We start from the raw sequence: 19,310 nt of genomic DNA on the forward strand, positions 1-19,310 counted from the left end.
AGGAAATAATTTTTGATGGCAGCCATTGTTAAGCCTCCAGAACCTATACCTTTAAAATGGTTAACAGATAAGCCAATTTGGATAGAACACTGGCTGCTAAGTAAAGAGAAACTGGAGGCTTTAGAGGAATTATTTACTGAATAATTAGAAAATGGGCACATAACTCCAACATTTTCCCCTTGGAATTTTCCAGTTTTCATAATTAAGAAAAAAATCACGTAAATGGAGAACGTTAACTGACTTAAGAGCCATCAATTCAGTTATATGACCTATGGGAGCATTACAGCCAGGATTGCCTTCTCCTGCTATAATTCCAAAAAATTGGCCTTTAATAGTCATAGATTTAAAAGACTGTTTCTTTACTATCCCTTTAGCTGAGCAAGACTGTGAATGGTTTGCATTTACAATTCCTGCAGTAAACAACTTGCAGCCTGCTAAGCATTTTCATTGTTTCACAGATGGGTCTAGTAATGGTAAAGCTTCTTATTCTGGCTCGAAAAGTAGAGTTTTCCAGATGTCCTGTACTTCAGCTCAAAAAGCGGAGCTTGTAGTAGTAATTGAGGTATTGACTGCTTTTGATATGTCTATTAATGTGATTTCTGATTTTTCACATGTGGTTCATTCCACACAGTTAATTGAAAATGCTCAGTTACAATTTCATACAGATAAACAACTAATAACTTTATTTACCCAATTGCAAACAGCAGTTAGAAGTAGAATGCACCTTTTTTACATCACTCACATTAGGGCTCATACACCTCTTCCAGGACCTTTGACTGAAGGGAATCAAATGGCCGATTGCCTAGTTGCTAATGCAGTATCTAATGCTAGACACTTTCACAATGCTAGACACTTTCACATGTTAATGCCTGTGGTCTCAAACGCAGATACAGCATTACTTGGAAAGAAGCTAAAGCTATTATCCAGCAATGCCCAACTTGACAAATGGTATATTCCTCATCTTTTACAGGAGGAGTTAATCCTAGAGGATTGGAACCTAACTCTCTTTGGCAAATGGATGTCACACATGTTCCCTCATTTGGGAGACTAGCTTATGTACATGTATGTGTGGACACCTTTTCTCACTTTGTCTGGGCTACATGCCAAACAGGAGAGTCTTCTGCCTGTGTTAAACATCATCTTTTACAGTGTTTTGTGGTGATCAGCATTCCAGCTTCTATTAAAACAGATAATGCCCCAGGCTATATTAGCCAAGCTCTAGCTACATTTTTCTCTATGTGGAATATTAAACACATTACTGGTATCCCATACAATTCTCAAGGACAAGCCATAGTGGAAAGAATGAATCTTTCCCTAAAACAGCAGTTGCAAAAGCAGAAAGGGGGAGACAGAGAATATGGAACCCTGCAGATGAAACTGAATCTAGCATTATTAACTAAATTTTTTGAGCCTGCCCAAAAGGCCAAATGTTATCAGCAGCTGAACAGCATCTACAGAAACCAGCTGCAAAGACAGAAGCAGAACAACTGATTTGGTGGAGAGATCCAATAACAAAAAGTTGGGAAATAGGTAAAATAATAATTTGGGGTAGAGGTTATGCTTGTGTTTCTCCAGGCCAAAATCAACAGCTGATTTGGATACCATCAAGACACCTGAAACCTTATCATGAGCCAGATTCTGGGAGGATCCCAAGGACCCCTCAGTTGCAGCCATGGTGAGACTGACACTGAGGAGGACCCCAGCTGTCACAAGCAACACCTGTTGAACACAGCCACCCACCTGGGGACAGATCAAGAAGCTGTCACAGATGGCAGAAGAAAACGTGAGGAAAGCGGGACAACCAGTCACAATGGGTAATTTAATGGTAGCTATGATAGTGGTTATCACCGCTGCCATGAGTATTCCTTCAATAAGGGCTGACACAGAGAACAATTATACTTATGGACATATTTATCAATCTTGGCTGGTAATAATGCCTGGATATAATCACTCTATGACATAGTTACACATGCTTTCTGATCTCAGTATTTACCATAATAAATCTGCTCCTATAATTGAGGCATACTACCCTCAAAAACCTATTTGTAAATAAAATTGAACCTGGCCAGAAATAATGAACATAGTTGTTTGGGAAGATTGCATTGGAGAACAGGCAGAGGTGCTGCACAACGATTACTATGGAATCATTATTAGTTGGTCCCCTAAGGGGATGTTTAGTTTGAACTACACCTCTCAGTCTGTGTGCCATGGCCACTCTATATTTAGCTGGTCTGAACAAAATGGTCAGATGGTAGAAATGATAAGAAGTATGGCAAGAGTTCCTATTGTCTGGAACCATGCAGGTATAGTGGCACCTCAACCTCAAATGATATGGCCCACTGTAGGAGCTAAACATTAAGGACTTGTGGAAACTATTAATAGCTCTTAATAAGATCAAAATTTGGGAAAGAGTATAAAAGCACCTAGAAGTACACTCTACAAACTTGTTTTTGGATATAGCAAAATTAAAAGAACAAATATTTAAAGCATCCCAGGCACACCTGATGTTAATGCCAAGAACTGGAGTGCTTACAGGAGCTGCAGACAGATTAGCAGCTAGTAACCCATTAAAATGGATAAAAACACTTGGAAGCTCTGTGATTTCAATGATGATTGTGCTTTTAATCTGTGTTGTTTGTCTTTGTATAGTCTGCAGATGTGGATCCTGACTCCTGAGAGAAGTAGCTCACCATGACAAATCTGCCTTTGCTTTTATCAATTTGCAAATCAAAGAAGGGGGACATGTTGGGAACAAGCCCCCCCCCCAAATCTGGCCATAAACTGGCCCCAAAACTGGCCATAAACAAAATCTCTGCAGCACTGTGACATGTTCAAGATGGCCATAAAGCCCATGCTGGAAGGTTATGGGTTTACTGGAATGACGGCAAGGAACACCTGGCCTGCCCAGGACAGAAAACCACTTAAAGGCATTCTTAAGCCACAAACAATAGCATGAGCAATCTGTGCCTTAAGGACATGCTCTGCTGCAGTTGACTAGCCCAACCTATTCCTTTAATTTGGCCCATCCCTTCATTTCCCATAAGGGATACTTTTAATTAATCGAATATCTATAGAAACAATGCTAATGACTGGCTTGCTGTTAATAAATACATGGGTAAATCTCTGTTCGGGGCTCTCAGCTCTGAAGGCTGTGAGATCCCTGATTTCCCACTGTAAACCTCAATATTTCTGTGTGTGTGTCTTTAATTCCTCTAGCGCCACTGGATTAGGGTCTCCCTGTCCGAGCTGGTCTCGGCAGTTTATCATATAGGAGGAGAGATGAGACAAATTCATTCAAGAAGAATGCCTGGCAGGATGTGACAAGTCTCAAGAGAAATGTTAATGATTTTGGGGGTTCAGGAGTCTCGGGGGACACCTTCACCAACATCTCAGCTCTCCCTGCCAGCCTTTTTTTTTTTTTTTCTTCTAGAGACAGGCTGGAGTGAAGTGGTGCAATCATAGCTCACTGTAACCTGAGCTCAAGCAATCCTCTCACCTCAGCCTCCTGAGTAGACGAGATGACAGGTGCACACCACCACACCGGGCTAATTTTTATATTTTTTCTAGAGAAAGGATCTTGCTATGTTGTCCAGGCTGATCTCAAACTCCTGGCTTCAAGCCCTCTTCCTGCCTTGGCCTCTCAAAGTGCTGGGATTACAGGCATGAGCCACTGCAGCTGGACCCTTCTTTTTTAAAAAAATTTTAGATTCGGGGGTACATCTGCATGTTTATTACGTGGGTATATTGCATAATGGTAAGCATTAGGCTTCTAGTAAACGTATCACTTAAATATTGAACATTGTACTCAATAGGTAGTTTTTCAACCTCTCCCTCCCTGGCCACTTTGGGAATCATCAGTGTCTATTATTTTCCATCTTTCTGTCCATGTATACCAAATGTTCACCTCCCACTTATAAGTGAGAACAGCTTTCTGCTTCTGAGTTAGTTCACTTAGGATAATGGCCTCCAGCTCCATCCATGTTCCTGCAAAGGACATGGTTTCATTCATTTTTTGCCAGCCAGACCTTCTTGCATTCTCAATACTCTTCCTAAAAGGAAGCCTCCTTAAAAAAAATCACCCTTCCATGTATAAACTACATGCTCAAAATGACACATCCATGTCTCTCTTATGCTGTTTTCCTGGCCTGTAATGTCCTTCCCCCAAAGGAATGTCCTGAGTCCACAGCAGTGTTACAGAGAGGCAGTGGATTCCATGCTTGAGACCCGGGCTCCCTTCCTCACCAGGTACATGACCTTGGTTAGCTCATTTGACCTTTCCTCACTTCTAAAGTAGGGACTGAAATACCAACCAATGCCAACCTCAAGCACTATAGAAAGGCACTAAATGGGTTCATGCATGTAAAATACTTGTCAACTTTAAAGCTCTGAACAAATGTTACATGTTATTACTACCAATCCTTCAATGCCCAATTCAAATGCTACCACCTTTACAGTCTCCCCCACCCCCACCCCATCAATCATCCCTTCTTCTGTGCATAATACTTGCTTCTTTGCTGTATTATTATTGTAAAGTCATTTGCTTATTTATTCATTCATTCTTTTATTTTATAAATAGAAGACACTTGCTTTCTCTCTCCCTGCATTTATAAACTGTCTGGGCAGAGACTGTCTTATTCTTATTTGTGTCCTTGAGAGTGTGTAGCTCATTATCTTGCACCCTCTAAGGGCTCAGTAATGGCTGTTTTTCAGGGGTGACATATGAGCTGTGCCTTCGAGGGTGGGAGGATTTAGATTAGGTGTGGATGGGTATTCCCGGGAGATAAGGTACAAGTCCTGCTTCCTTCTAGGTGGTAATTCCATCATGGCTGGACATTAGAATCATCTTGGGGAGCTTTAAAAGACATGGGGGTGGTTGACAGGGTGCGGTGGCTCATGCCTGTAATCCCAGCACTTTGGGAGGTCAAAGCGGGTGGATCACAAGTTCAGGAGATCGAGACCATCCTGGCTAACATGGTGAAACCCTGTCTCTACTAAAAATACAAAAAAAAAAAAAAAATTAGCTGGGCGTGGTTGCACGTACCTATAGTCCCAGCTAGTCGGGAGGCTGAGGCAGGAGAATGGCATGAACCCAGGAGATGGAGCTTGCCGTGAGCCAAGATCACACCACTGTACTCCAGCCTGGGCAACAGAGTGAGACTCCCTCTCAAAAAATAAAAATAAAAAAGACATGAGGGCCAGGTGAGGCGGCTCATGCCTGTAATTCCAGTGCTTTTGGAGGCTGAGGCAAGATCACTTAAACCCAGGAGTTTGAGACCAACCTGGGTAACATAGTAAGACTCTGTCTCTACAAAAAAACTTCTAAAATTAGCCACGTATGGTGATATCAACACACCTGTAGTCCCAGCTATGCAGGAGGCTAACGTAGGAGGATCACTTGAGCCCAGGGGCTGAAGGCTGCAGCGAGCTATGCTTGTACTGCTGCACTCCAGACTGGATAAGAGAGCCAGACCTTGTCTCAAAGAAAAAAAAAAAAAAAGAGAGACAAGGGGCTGCTTGAGCCCTGACCCCAGAAATTCTAGTTTAACTGTCCTGGAATGATACCTAGCATTGAATTGTGGGGGTTTTTTTTTTGTGTGTGTGTGGTTGTTTGTAAAGACAGGGTCTTGTTATATTGCTCCGGCTAGACTTGAACACCTGGCCTCCAGCAATCCTCCTGCCTTGGCCTCCCAAGGCACTGGGATTATTAGCAAAAGCCAACATGCCCAGCCCATTGAATTCTTTTTAAACCATCCGTTCCCTCCAGTGATTCTAATGTACACCTGGGTTTGCAGCCACAGCTCAAAGACAATTTTATTAATTGGTGACTGACACTCACACACCTAGCAATTGTCTTTAGTTCACTGGCCCATCATGGGGATGACTCTGGGAATAACAAATCCTACTTAATTTCCTCATGCCTGAATCTTGGGTGGCCGACCTACCCCTTCCCCTCACTCAGCTGTGCTTGGTAAGTGGTCTTTGATAGTCATTTGTGTTTTTGGTGACCTGCAAAGGCCAGGTCAGACATGCCACCAATAGCTTTCTAATTTATTGATCTAACAGTCCATTATTTCATTGAAGGAAGTGGTGGGCGGGCCAGGGAGACACGGCTGTGCCAGGACTGCACATTCTCCTGTTGGTCACCTTTCTAGAACCTCTCCCTCTGCTCCATGGATTGAAAAACAAAAAGGGGCCAGGTGTGGTGGCTCACACCTGAAATCCCAGCACGTTGGGAGGCTGAGGTGGGTGGACCACCTGAGGTCAGGAGTTTGAGACCAGCCTGGCCAACATGGTCAAACCCCGTTTCTACTAAAAATACACAAATTAGCCAGGCGTGGTGGTGGGTGCTTGTAATCCCAGCTACTTGGGAGACTGAGGCAGGAGAATCACTTGAACCCAGGAGGTGGAGGTTGCAGTGAGGCAAGATCTCACCACTTCACTCCAGCCTGGACAAAAGAGCAAAACTCAATTAAAAAAAAAAAAGGAAGAGAAAAGGACAGATCCATTCACCGAAAGGACAGATCCATTCATCAAAGAGCTAAAGAAACCTTCAGAGAGTCTCCCCCATTTCTCACTTTTCCATTTTGTCTCACTGTTTCTAGAGCTCTAATTGAATTTTTACACTTCATTTATTTGTTTTTAGTTTGCTCATTCTTGTGTTTTCTTTCCTTCCTCCTCTTGAACAGCTTCCCCTCCAGGTCGAGCACCTGTGATTATGCCTCCCATGGAGACGTGCAGAGCGACATTTAATAACAGGGGCACTTTCCTGACAGCTGTTTTGATAATGGTGGCGAGGAAGGTTCTTCTTTCATGGGTGCACTTGGCAGAGAAAGCCTCGCCTGGTATCACAGTCTGAGATGTACCGGGATCCACCTGTAATTATACCTTCTCAACCTCACCTATCTACCTCCTTTTCAGAGGAGAACTATACTGAGTGACACTTACCTCCCAAGCAGAGGAGGTGCTGATTTTTCAAGCAGATCAGGGCAGATTAGGGGTTGGGAAATTAGTATTTCAGTCTTCATCTGACCTGCAGGTCACTACCGCAGAAAAACTGCTGGCTGGATTTGGAAAGATCATCCCCACAGTGGGTAACAACAATACCACCGCCTTGACCTTGATGGGAGGCTTGTTTCCAAAAGAAATTATGCCTCCATTACAGCCATTTTAGACCATTAGTGATGTGTTTACATTTCCACAAGAATGTTTACCTTTCCCTGCAGGGAAGGAGGTCAGTTCATTCACGAGTTAGTAACTGTGATCAAAGCTCTCTGCTTTAGCTCAAGGACCACCCCTTAGGTTTGGGAGTTGAATTTTGACTCACTAATTGGCTCTGCAGGTGCCTTTGTTTTTTATTTCCACTCCCTAAGTGCCCTTGTCAGTCTCTGGCTGGCCTCCCTGGGTGCTAGAGAATTCAAAACAAGAAAAAGAGCAAAACCTTGGGGAGCAGGAAACTGAAGGTTACTCTCAAGATCCTTTTGTCAGCTGGATAAGTCACTTGATTTCTCTGTGCCTCCATTTTGGGATCATGTTGGTACCTACCTACTAGGTTCATGGGAAGGTTGGGTGAGTTAGGGCATAGACACCCTCAGCAAATGCAAGGCAGAGCTTCCCTGCTCATTAAAAGGGAGCTGCTGTTATTTCAATGCTCTTTCTTCCATCATTACAAGAGGGGACCAAAGTCCTGTCTGGATGGTCCCCCCTACCGCTGCTTACCTCAGGAGGGAATCCATAAAAAAAAAAAATACAAAGAAGCATTCTGAAATCTTCAGTACCTGGGAAAATCAATAGTTGGAGGACCCCCTTGATGCTTTTTTTAATTTTAATTTTTTTTTTTTGAGATGGAGTCTTGCTCCGTCACTCAGGCTGTAGCGCAGTGGCACAACCTCCAGCTCACTGCAACCTTAGCCTCCTGGGTTCAAGTAATTCTCCTGTCTCAGCCTCCTGAGTAGCTGGGATTACAGGTGTGTGCCACCATGCCTGGCTATCTTTTGTATTTTTAGTAGAGACAGGGTTTCGCCATGTTGGCCAGGCTGGTCTTGAACTCCTGACCTCAGGTGATTCACCTGCCTCAGCCTCCCAAAGTGCTTGGATTACAGGTATGAGCCACCGTGCCCACCTCTCTTGATGCTTTTTAATCCCAACTACAGCAAAAATCTTCCTAAGGTTTTTTTTTTTTTTTTTGAGACTGGGTCTTGCTCTGTCACTCAGGCTGAAGTGCAGTGGTGTGACCATAGCTCACTGAAGCCTCCAACTCCTGATATCAAGTGATCCTCCTGCTTCAGCCTTCCAAGTAGCTAGGACCACAGGCATGCGCCGCTGCACCCACCTAATTATTATTACTTTTTTTTTTTGTAGAGACATGGTTTCACTATATTGGCAGACATGAGGTTTATTCACCATGTTGTCTTGGCCGGCTGACACCACCTTGTTAGTTACCTCATTTATGAATGGTGGTGATTATATCTGCCTCATATGGCAGTCATGGGGATTGGGTAAGGTAATCTACATTTGCGGTTTCCAAACATACCCAGGCTGCCAGGGGAGATGAAGAGTTGAAAGGAGCTTGGCAGGAAAAAAGCACCTCCCTTCCCTGGCTGCCACCTGCCACTCCATCACATTACTCCAAATACATCTGGTTTGCATTATTAGTCTTCTTTGTGAGACTTTGTTTGCAGAGAATGTTCTATAGCAGAAAAATAGTTTGAAAACTACTAACCAGACTGATGGTCTTTAATGACCTGGGAAGAGCAAAACTAACGTATTATGATCAATTCATCCATACATGCATCAAATATGAATTGTACCTGGAGCTGTTCTAAGTACTAAAGATTATAGCCATGCAGCTGGGTGCAGTGGCTCATGCCTACAATCTCATCACTTTAGGAGGCCAAGGCAGGAGGATCACTTGAGCCCAGGAGTTTGAGGCTACAGGGAGCTATGACTGCACCACTGCACTCCAGCCCTAGTGACAAAGCAAGACCCTGTCTTTAAAAAATAAAATAAATAGATATAGCAGTGAGCACAATTATGGGGAAGACAGATAGTCAACACACTAATAAATATATAACATGTCAAGTGCCATGAAGAAACATAAAGTGAAGTCAAAGGAATGGATGATTGATGGTGTTACTTAGCAGGGTGATTAGGAAAAAAACTTTGCTGATGAAATGGTATTTGAACACAAGTAAGGGAAAGAGGGGCTGAACCATGCAGACATCTGGTGGAAGAACATTCCAGCAAGCATAGGGAACAGAAGGAGGGCAGAGAGGGAGAAGAGAGAAGATGCATGGGCAAGATCTCATGAGACCTTGCTAGCACGGATTTCTTTCTGAATGCACTTTTTGTTCTTTAATGAGGCCAATGAGATGAGGAACTGCTAGAGGGTTTGGAACAGAGGAAGTACATGATCTCCTTTGCATTTTAGATGGATCATTCTGAAGGCTGCAAGGAGACTAGACTCCATGGAGTCAACAGTGTAAATAGGAAACTCATTTAGGAGGTGAGGATAGAGAAGTAGAGGAGGAGGTGGTGAGCAGGGCACAGATTCAGGAAGAACTCAGAAATCAGAGCTGTAGCATTTGTTGAAGGGTCGAATATGATGTAAGAGAGAAGAGTCTAGGGTGGCTCTCAAGTTCTGGGTTAGACAACTGGTAGAATGGGGTTGCTGAGGTAAGAAAATGGGAGGTGTCCATTTGGAGGAATTTTGGTGGGAAAAGAAGAATCAAGAATTCTGTTTTGGTACCTTTAAATGTGAGATGCCTCTTTGACTTAGACAGAGAGATAACCGGACAGTTGGAAATGCAAACTTGGGGTTAGGGAAGAGACTGAGTTAGAGCTCAACCCATAGGCTTGTCTCAGTCTATTTTGTGTTGCTATAAAGGAGTATCTGAGGCTTGGTAATTCATAAAGAAAAGAGGTTTCTTTGGCTCACTGTTCTACAGACTGTACAAGAAGCATGGCACTGGCTGGGTGTGGTGGCTCACTCTTGTAATCCCAGCACTTTGGGAGGCTGAGGCAGGTGGATCACCTGAGGTCAGGAGTTCAAGACCAGCCTGGCCAACATGGCAAAACCCTGTCTCTACTAAAAAATACCAAAATTAGCCAGGTGTGGTGGTGCACGCCTGTAGTCTAAGCTACTTGGGAGGCTGAGGTGGGAGGATCACTTGAACCCACGAGGCAGAAGTTGCAGTGAGCCAAGAGCATGCCACTGTACTCCTGGGTGACAGGGTAAGACTCCATCTCAAAAAAAAAAAAAAAAAAAAAAAAAAAGCATGGCAGCAACATCTGCTTGGCTTCTGGTGAGGCCTTTTGTGCTGTATCAATATATAACTGAGAAGGTCAAAGGGAAGACAGACCAAACCCAAGGGGGTACTAGCTTTAAAACAACACACTCTCTCAGGAATGAATCATTACCCCCAAGAACCAACCCAGTGTCACAAGAGCAAGAACTCACTACGGCGAGAACAGCACCAAGCCACTCATGAAAGGTCCGCCCCATAAGCCAAACACTTCTCTCTAGGCTTCACCTCCCAATACCACCAACTGTGGAATTAAATTTCAACATGAGATTTGGTGGTGACACGCAATCCATATCCAAACCATAGCAGGACTTACCATGCATGAAGGCTCCTAAGTACAGGGAGCCTGGGGAAGCCTCTAGAAATGGGGACAAATGGAAAAGAGGTCTGCTAACATCACTTATCAAGGACCACTTTTTTTTTTTTTTGAGATGGAGTCTCACCCTGACACCTAGGCTGGAGTGCAGTGGCATGATCTCAGCTCACTCCAACCTCCTCCTCCTGGGTTCAAGTGATTATCATGTCTCAGCCACCCCAGTAGCTGGGACTACAGGCACCCGCCACCACGCCTGGCTAATTTTTTGTATTTTTAGTAGAGATGAGGTTTCACCATGTTAGTCAGGATGGTCTCGATCTCCTGACCTCATGATCCCCCTGCCTCGGCTTCCCAAAGTGCTGGGATTACAAGCGTGAGCCACCGTGCCCAGCTAATTTTTGTATTTTTTGTAGAGATGGGGTCTCGCCATGTTGCCCAGGCTGGTCTTGATCTCCTGGGCTCAAGAGATCCACCCTCCTTAGCCTCCCAAAGTGTTGGGATTACAGGCATGAGCCACCACACCTGGCCTAGAAAACTTATTCTTGATAGGCAACATCTAACCTCTATGATCCAGGAATGCAAAGCCAAAAGAGAAGAGGCTGAGATGAAAACACAACAAAATAAGAAGGAAACTAAACAAGATAAGAAAAACTTGCTGAGAAATTTAAAATATCATTGGGTAAAGAGAGTGACCACTTCATTAACTATTATATTTCCAAGGCCTAACACATCATCTATAGGGTACCAACCTGTATTCCAAAAATTGCTTAGGCAAAGCACAGAAAGGTCATCATTCATATCCTAAATATTAGAATATGTTGGGATCTGTGTAAAAATAGTCCTCTATTAGTAGGTTAATATATCTTGATTTTTCTGGTAATCTGATCATCTAATTACAAGCTATTAGGATTGGATGTAGTTGGGGAAAATAGGAACAGCTACAAAACAGAATAAAGTTCATTAGATCAGGGGTCCTCAAGCCCTGGGCCAAGGGCCGGTACCAGTCTGTGACCTGTTAGGAACTGGGCCAAAGAGAAGGAGGTGAGCAGCAGGCCAGTGAGCATGACCGCCTGAGCTCCACCTCCTGTCAGATTAACAATAGCATTAGATTCTCACTGGAGCATTGATATGGGAGGGGGTAGGGAAGTGCTGGGTAGAGAGGAGTGGGGTCCCTGGCAAGAGCTCCACCCTCAGGCCTGTGCCCACAGACCTATGTGAGGACAGGTATTCCTGTTTTAGCACCCAAATGTTGCATTTCCCAAAACCATTCTGGCCCACTACACCCGCCATCCTGTGCCTATAAAAACCCTGAGACCCCAGCAGGCACACACACAAGCAACTGGACATCAAGAGGAACACACTGGCAGAAAAACGCACTGACAGATGCTGGCAGGCCATTGATGATGGAATGACATGGACACCAAGGGGAATTCGGCAGATGTCAGAGGAGAGCCCGGCCACTAAGCAGCCCGACTCTAGGAGAAGAGCACCTTCCCACTCTATCCCCCTTCTGGCTCCCCATCCATCTGCTGAGAGCTACTTCCCACCATTCAATAAAGCCTTGCCCCCATCCTCCAAGTCCACTTGTGATCCAATTTTTCAGTACACTAGGGCAAGAACCCCAGATACAGAAAGCCCTCTGTCTTTGCGATAAGGCAGAGAATGTAATTGAGCTAATTAACACAAGCTGCCTGAGGATGGCTAAGCTGAAAGAGCACGTGGTAACAGATGCCCACTGGGGCTTTGGGAGCTGTAAACACTAACTCCTAGACTTGCCTGTCTGCACACTCCCCCTAGGGGTTTGAGCAGCAGGGCACTGAAAAAGTGAGCCACACCCCCATTGCATGCCCTGCGAGGTAGATAAGGAAAAACTTTTCCCATTTCAGTGTGAACCCTATTGTAAACTGTGCACGTGAGGGATCTAGGTTGTGCACTCCTTATGAGAATCTAACTAATGCCTGATGATCTGAAGTGGAACAGTTTCATCCCACTACATCCCCCCACCCCCAGCCCCCATCCGTGGAAAAATTGCCTTCCATGAAACCAGCCCCTGGTGCCAAAAATGTTGGGGACCGCTGCATAAACTCCTATAGAGATAATTCTGTCACTGGCCCTTATTAGGGTTATGCCCTGAAAAGCTAATAAGTTAATGGCATTTCTCCAAAATTAGAGAATCATAGAAAGCCATTTAAAACCATTGGGGTCAGTACCTCTTTTGGTCTGGACATATACTTACATGCCTTCCTCTTGTTCAAGATAACTCCCTGCACTATCAGTACCTTTCCATCACATTGGTTAAAGGATATAATCGAACCCGACCACCGCTGGTCTTCGCTGGACACCATGAACCACACTGTCCAAACCTTCTTCTCTCCTGTCAACAGCGGCCAGCCCCTCAACTATGAGATGCTCAAGGAGGAGCATGAGGTGGCTGTGCCAGGGGTGCCCCACAACCCTGCTCCCCCGACGTGATCCACATCCGCAGCGAGACCTCCGTGCCCAACCATGTGGTCTGGTCCCTGTTCAACACCCTCTTCATGAACCCCTGCTGCCTGGGCTTCATAGCATTCACCTACTCCATGAAGTCTAGGGACAGGAAGATGGTTGGCGACCTGACCGGGGCCCAGGCCTATGCCTCCACTGCCATGTGCCTGAATATCTGGGCCCTGATTTTGGGCATCCTCATGACCATTCTGCTCATCGTCATCCCAGTGTTGATCATCCAAGCCCATTGATAGATCAGGAGGCATCACTGAGGCCTGGAGCTCTGCCCATGACCTGTATCCCATGTACTCCACCTTCCACTCCTTGCCCTGCCCTGGAGCCAAGTCCTGTATCAGCCCTTTATACTCACACACTTTTCTGCAATGGCATTCAATAAAGTGTATATGTTTCTGGTGCTGCTGAGAAAAAAAAAAAGGATATAATCATTTAACAATACTTCATCCTGTTCAAAGTGTTCTCACATCCATCATGTCATCAGAGCCTCACAGCAGTCCTGAAAGGAAATAGATCAGGTGTCTGCCTGTGTCCATGCTGGAGAAGTCAGTGCAGAAAGAAAGAAAAAGATGACTGTGGCTTCCCAAGGCAGCAGGGGAAAGGATGGTAGATTCGTGCCTCTCATCATAAACCTTTGCTCCCTTTTGAGCCACTATGAAACTTCAGAACACAGTGCCCAAATCTAACACCTGAGTCATGGAAACCTTAGTCTACAAACACATCCAGGACTTCCTCACAAGAGACTGGCTGAGAAACTGCTCAAATGACAGTTTGCAAAGATCCTTAAAAACAAATCAACAAGGCCGGGTGCAACAGCTCACGCCTGTAATCTCAGCACTTTGGGAGGCTGAGGTGGGCAGATCACCTGAGTTCAGGAGCTCGAGATCAGCCTGGCCAACATGGTGAAACCTCATCTCTACTAAAAATACAAAAAAATTAGCCAGGCGTAGTGGCACACGCCTGTAATCCAAGCTACTCAGGAGGCTGAGGCAGGAGAATCACTTGAACCTGGGAGGTGGAGGTTGCAGTGAGCCAAGATCACACCACTGCACTCCAGCCTGGGCAACAGGAACGAGACTCCATCTCAAACAAAAAACAAAAACAAATCAACAAAAACACAGTCAATCTCAGGTACTGTGGGGAAGGGAGGTATAGGAGGGGTATGGAAGGGTGGTTCTAGATTGTTGATGTGTTACATTTCTTGAGCTGAATGTTGGCATGTGGATGTGCTCAAATTGTGACAGTTCATTGAGCTATGTCCTTAAAATTGTGCACGCTTCTGTGTCAAGGTTGTGCTTCTGTAAAAATAGAGATTTTTAGAGGCACAGACACCTTACTAATTCCATGCTCACCTTTGCCTCTGTTTTTGTCTCTCGGTTTTTGCATTCTTCTTCTCTCCCTTCCCAGGGTGAATCACCCTACTTGTTAAAATTGTACTACAGCAAATGTTAGTAAATTATGTGCCTTGTGGTGGTGATGAAGTCAAATCAAACACATTTGTCACTGGAGAGATGGCCTCCAGCTGTTTCTCTGGGAAATATAATTGAATACTAATGGAATAAACACTAGAAGTTGCCAGTTTTATTTTTACTATAGGTGCAGGCTAAAATATGAGAGAGTGAATTTCACTGAGTTTAAAATACAAACAGAATTTTAAAAATACACAATAGTTCTTCCAAAGAATTTAACATGGGTGATTTCAAAATCAATTCCTCTTACTCCATCCATAAAGAAACACACAGGATGCTCTTATTTACATAGTACAACTGGGTCTTTATTTTAAGCCCAAACTTACTATGTTCACTACTTATATATGAACTTACCCCTGCATTTCATATTGCATTTGCTCAATTTGCACTTTCCAAAAATACTTGTTATATTGCTTACCTTTGAGCCACACTCACTGCCAAATAGAAGTTTTAAAGATTTCAACAAAAATGAACTGGGCACAGTGGCTCATGCCTGTAATCCCAGTGCTTTTGGAGGCTGAGGCAGGAGGATCACTTGAGGTCAGGAGTTTGAGACCAATCTGGGCAACATAGTGAGAGCTCGTCTCTACCAAAAAAGATTTGTTTTAATTATCTGAGCCACCTCACACCTGTAGTCCCAGTTACTCAGAAGGCTGAAGTAGGAGGATCACTTGAGCCTAGGAGTTCAAGGTTACTGTGAGCTATGATTGAGCCACTGCACTCCAGCCTAGTTGACAGAATAAGACCCTGTCTCAAAAAATATACCTATATTGGACAAAAGTGATAATGAGTTTTGAAAATATTTAAGTGACTCAAAAAGTGGATTTATGATTTAGAAGACAATGACATTGCAAATAGAAGTAAAATGTTTGTGTAAAATTTAACACATTTTAAACATGTCTGATGACATCCTGTAATACCTCTGGAACATCCTGCATGCTCTCCAAATTGAACCACAAACTTAGGTCCCACTTTGAGGATGCCTGTCATCCTAGAGAGGTGAGATACAGCAAACACAGACCCAATAAAGACACCAAGGCAGGAGGAGGAGCCAAGATGGCTGAATAGGAACAGCTCCGGTCTACAGCTCCCAGCGTGAGTGACGCAGAATACGGGTGATTTCTGCATTTCCATCTGAGGTACCGGGTTCATCTCACTAGGGAGTGCCAGACAGTGGGCGCAGGCCAATGGGTGCATGCACCTTGCGCGAGCCGAAGCAGGGCGAGGCATTGCCTCACCTGGGAAGTGCAAGGGGTCAGGGAGTTCCCTTTCCGAGTCAAAGAAAGGGGTGACGGACGCACCTGGAAAATCGGGTCACTCCCACCCGAATATTGCGCTTTTCAGACCGGCTTAAAAAACGGCACACCACGAGACTATATCCCACACCTGGCTCAGAGGGTCCTACGCCCACGGAATCTCGCTGATTGCTAGCAGAGCAGTCTGAGATCAAACTGCAAGGCGGCAGCGAGGCTGGGGGAGGGGCGCCCACCATTGCCCAGGCTTGCTTAGGTAAACAAAGCAGCCGGGAAGCTCGAACTGGGTGGAGCCCACCACAGCTCAAGGAGGCCTGCCTGCCACTGTAGGCTCCACCTCTGGGGGCAGGGCACAGACAAACAAAAAAACAGCAGTAACCTCTGCAGACTTAAATGTCCTTGTCTGACAGCTTTGAAGAGAGCAGTGGTTCTCCCAGCACGCAGCTGGAGATCTGAGAACTGGCAGACTGCCTCCTCAAGTGGCTCCCTGACCCCTGACCCCCGAGCAGCCTAACTGGGAGGCACCCCCCAGCAGGGGCACACTGACACCTCACACGGCAGGGTATTCCAACAGACCTGCAGCTGAGGGTCCTGTCTGTTAGAAGGAAAACTAACAAACAGAAAGGACATCCACACCGAAAACCCATCTGTACATCACCATCATCAAAGACCAAAAGTAGATAAAACCACAAAGATGGGGAAAAAACAGAACAGAAAAACTGGAAACTCTAAAACGCAGTGTCTCTCCTCCTCCAAAGGAACACAGTTCCTCACCAGCAACGGAACAAGGCTGGATGGAGAATGACTTTGACGAGCTGAGAGAAGAAGGCTTCAGACGATCAAATTACTCTGAGCTACGGGAGGACATTCAAACCAAAGGCAAAGAAGTTGAAAAGTTTGAAAAAAATTTAGAAGAATGTATAACTAGAATAACCAATACAGAGAAGTGCTTAAAGGAGCTGATGGAGCTGAAAACCAAGGCTCGAGAACTACGTGAAGAATGCAGAAGCCTCAGGAGCCAATGCGATCAACTGGAAGAAAGGGTATCAGCAATGGAAGAAGAAATGAATGAAATGAAGTGAGAAGGGAAGTTTAGAGAAAAAAGAATAAAAAGAAATGAGCAAAGCCTCCAAGAAATATGGGACTATGTGAAAAGACCAATTCTACGTCTGATTGGTGTACCTGAAAGTGATGGGGAGAATGGAACCAAGTTGGAAAACACTCTGCAGGATATCATCCAGGAGAACTTCCCCAATCTAGCAAGGCAGGCCAACATTCAGATTCAGGAAATACAGAGAACGCCACAAAGATACTCCTCGAGAAGAGCAACTCCAAGACACATAATTGTCAGATTCACCAAAGTTGAAATGAAGGAAAAAATGTTAAGGGCAGCCAGAGAGAAAGGTCGGGTTACCCTCAAAGGGAAGCCCATCAGACTAACAGGTGATCTCTCGGCAGAAACCCTACAAGCCAGAAGAGAGTGGGGGCCAATATTCAACATTCTTAAAGAAAAGAATTTTCAACCCAGAATTTCATATCCAGCCAAACTAAGCTTCATAAGTGAAGGAGAAATAAAATCCTTTACAGACAAGCAAATGCTGAGAGATTTTGTCACCACCAGGCCTGCCCTAAAAGAGCTCCTGAAGGAAGTGCTAAACATGGAAAGGAATAACCGGTACCAGCCACTGCAAAATCATGCCAAAATGTAAAGACCATCGAGACTAGGAAGAAACTGCATCAACTAACGAGCAAAATCACCAGCTAACATCATAATGACAGGATCAAATTCACACATAACAATATTAACTTTAAATGTAAATGGACTAAATTCTCCAATTAAAAGACACAGACTGGTAAATTGGATAAAGAGTCAAGACCCATCAGTGTGCTGTATTCAGGAAACCCATCTCACGTGCAGAGACACACATAGGCTCAAAATAAAGGGACGGAGGAAGATCTACCAAGCAAATGGAAAACAAAAAAAGGCAGGGGTTGCAATCCTAGTCTCTGATAAAACAGACTTTAAACCAACAAAGATCAAAAGAGACAAAGAAGGCCATTACATAATGGTAAAGGGATCAATTCAACAAGAAGAGCTAACTATCCTAAATATATATGCACCCAATACAGGAGCACCCAGATTCATAAAGCAAGTCCTGAGTGACCTACAAAGAGACTTAGACTCCCACACATTAATAATGGGAGACTTTAACACCCCACTGTCAACATTAGACAGATCAACGAGACAGAAAGTCAACAAGGATACCCAGGAATTGAACTCAGCTCTGCACCAAGCGGACCTAATAGACATCTATAGAACTCTCCACCCCAAATCAACAGAATATACATTTTTTTCAGCATCACACCACACCTATTCCAAAATTGACCACATAGTTGGAAGTAAAGCTCTCCTCAGCAAATGTAAAAGAACAGAAATTATAACAAACTATCTCTCAGACCACAGTGCAATCAAACTAGAACTCAGGATTAAGAATCTCACTCAAAGCCGCTCAACTACATGGAAACTGAACAACCTGCTCCTGAATGACTACTGGGTACATAACGAAATGAAGGCAGAAATAAAGATGTTCTTTGAAACCAACGAGAACAAAGACACAACATACCAGAATCTCTGGGATGCATTCAAAGCAGTGTGTAGAGGGAAATTTATAGCACTAAATGCCCACAGGAGAAAGCAGGAAAGATCCAAAATTGACACCCTAACATCACAATTAAAAGAACTAGAAAAGCAAGAGCAAACACATTCAAAAGCTAGCAGAAGGCAAGAAATAACTAAAATCAGAGCAGAACTGAAGGAAATAGAGACACAAAAAACCCTTCAAAAAATCAATGAATCCAGGAGCTGGTTTTTTGAAAGGATCAACAAAATTGATAGACCACTAGCAAGACTAATAAAGAAAAAAAGAGAGAAGAATCAAATAGACACAATAAAAAATGATAAAGGGGATATCACCACCGATCCCACAGAAATACAAACTACCATCAGAGAATACTACAAACACCTCTACGCAAATAAACTAGAAAATCTAGAAGAAATGGATACATTCCTCGACACATACACTCTCCCAAGACTAAACCAGGAAGAAGTTGAATCTCTGAATAGACCAATAACAGGAGCTGAAATTGTGGCAATAATCAATAGTTTACCAACCAAAAAGAGTCCAGGACCAGATGGATTCACAGCCAAATTCTACCAGAGGTACAAGGAGGAACTGGTACCGTTCCTTCTGAAACTATTCCAATCAATAGAAAAAGAGGGAATCCTCCCTAACTCATTTTATGAGGCCAGCATCATTCTGATACCAAAGCCGGGCAGAGACACAACCAAAAAAGAGAATTTTAGACCAATATCCTTGATGAACATTGATGCAAAAATCCTCAATAAAATACTGGCAAACCGAATCCAGCAGCACATCAAAAAGCTTATCCACCATGATCAAGTGGGCTTCAT

At 44.1% G+C, this 19,310-nt stretch overlaps 1 long non-coding RNA gene and 1 pseudogene across 1 annotated transcript; both read left to right on the top strand.

Annotated features, from left to right (window-relative positions):
- Positions 1–772: 772 nt before the first annotated feature.
- LOC129523691 (uncharacterized) lies at positions 773–3,184 on the top strand. The gene is made up of 2 exons (XR_008667266.2): positions 773–1,814; positions 2,650–3,184. It is a non-coding gene; the product is annotated as an uncharacterized lncRNA (long non-coding RNA).
- Positions 3,185–12,934: 9,750 nt separating this feature from the next.
- Positions 12,935–13,371, top strand: LOC101137978 (interferon-induced transmembrane protein 3-like; annotated as a pseudogene).
- The last annotated feature ends 5,939 nt before the right edge of the window (positions 13,372–19,310 follow it).

Source organism: Gorilla gorilla, chromosome 6 (genome assembly GCF_029281585.2).
Source record: "Gorilla gorilla gorilla isolate KB3781 chromosome 6, NHGRI_mGorGor1-v2.1_pri, whole genome shotgun sequence".
Classification (NCBI taxonomy): domain Eukaryota; kingdom Metazoa; phylum Chordata; class Mammalia; order Primates; family Hominidae; genus Gorilla; species Gorilla gorilla.